Source organism: Austrofundulus limnaeus, unplaced genomic scaffold (assembly GCF_001266775.1).
Source record: "Austrofundulus limnaeus strain Quisiro unplaced genomic scaffold, Austrofundulus_limnaeus-1.0 Scaffold307, whole genome shotgun sequence".
NCBI lineage: Eukaryota > Metazoa > Chordata > Actinopteri > Cyprinodontiformes > Rivulidae > Austrofundulus > Austrofundulus limnaeus.
In genome coordinates, this window is record NW_013952709.1 from 416,799 (window position 1) to 417,893 (window position 1,095).

The window sequence follows — 1,095 nt, forward strand, 5'->3', positions numbered from 1 at the left end:
TGTGTGTGTGTGTGTGTGTGTGTGTGTGTGTGTGTGTGTGTGTGTGTGTGCACAGACTAATTTCACTTCTCTTTTCATTTAAAGCTGCTGGTGGAAGTAGAAAACGTCCGTGAATGAGCTGAAGGGTTTTTACACGTCTAACCTTTGTCATTATGGTTGAATGATGAGCAGGCAGAGCAAATCCCAGCTGGTGAGTAGTTCCCTCACTTGTTAAAAAAAAACTTAATTTAGGAAAATCACCTTTGATTCTTTGAGAAGAGTGACTTTGTCAGAGTGAGATTAGTTCTGACCTCATGGTGGCTGCTGGCTTTAATGAAATCTGGCTTTATTTTCATGGATGAACGTCTGATAAAACAATGTAACTCTGCTAATAGAGTCCAAACAAACAAACAATGGGTCACTCAGATACTGTTCTCAGAGATGAGRAATTATGTTTTCAGTCTTTTTAGTGAACTTTCTGTTGCGTGCTTTGATGAGTGTCGTTTCCTGTCATTTCCATAGGCGTGAGTGTCACCAATGCTTGTTTCACTTTGTAAGAAGATATTCCATTAAGCACTAACTTTAGAGGTCTTTATTATCCCTCTAGCTCAGGTCAAGTGTTTATCTTACCGGCAGATAAAGATAAACTTGTCACGGAATGCAGACTGACGTGAGGAACTTGAGTAAAGAAACGCTTAAGATTTATTACTTATTTACCAAAACCAAAATGGTTGACGTGGCAGAAAAGTGTTAAAAAATACTCCAGGGAGACATGAATCTGATACGGCTGAAACACACACAATGCCAGGCTGAAGGAAAGCTGAGTGATTATATGAACAGAAGAAAAGAGTGGTGACACATGGGTGAAAATGGCAACAATGAACAGGTGTGCGAGTGGAGCAGAATCTCAGTGACAAACAGTGGTGGACAAAGTACTCAGTTTACTTACTTTGAGACAAACTATTGATCCTACTGGTCAAATATTACTTCAATAAAAGTACAAATAGCTCTGTAAAATTGTTACTCAAGTTAGAGGACTAGAGTGTGTATGTATTTTTCAAAAATACTTGAAGTAATACTACTACTTAAAGTTTAGAAGTTTTTTTTAACAATGTT

General features: G+C 37.8%; 1 protein-coding gene across 1 annotated transcript in view; it reads left to right on the plus strand.

Moving 5' to 3' along the window:
* Window positions 1–82: 82 nt before the first annotated feature.
* ripk3 (receptor-interacting serine-threonine kinase 3) overlaps window positions 83–1,095 on the plus strand; it is a gene marked incomplete in the record, with an annotated part of 21,781 nt that continues 20,768 nt past the window's right edge. Inside the window, 1 exon segment of the mRNA XM_014021813.1 lies at window positions 83–190.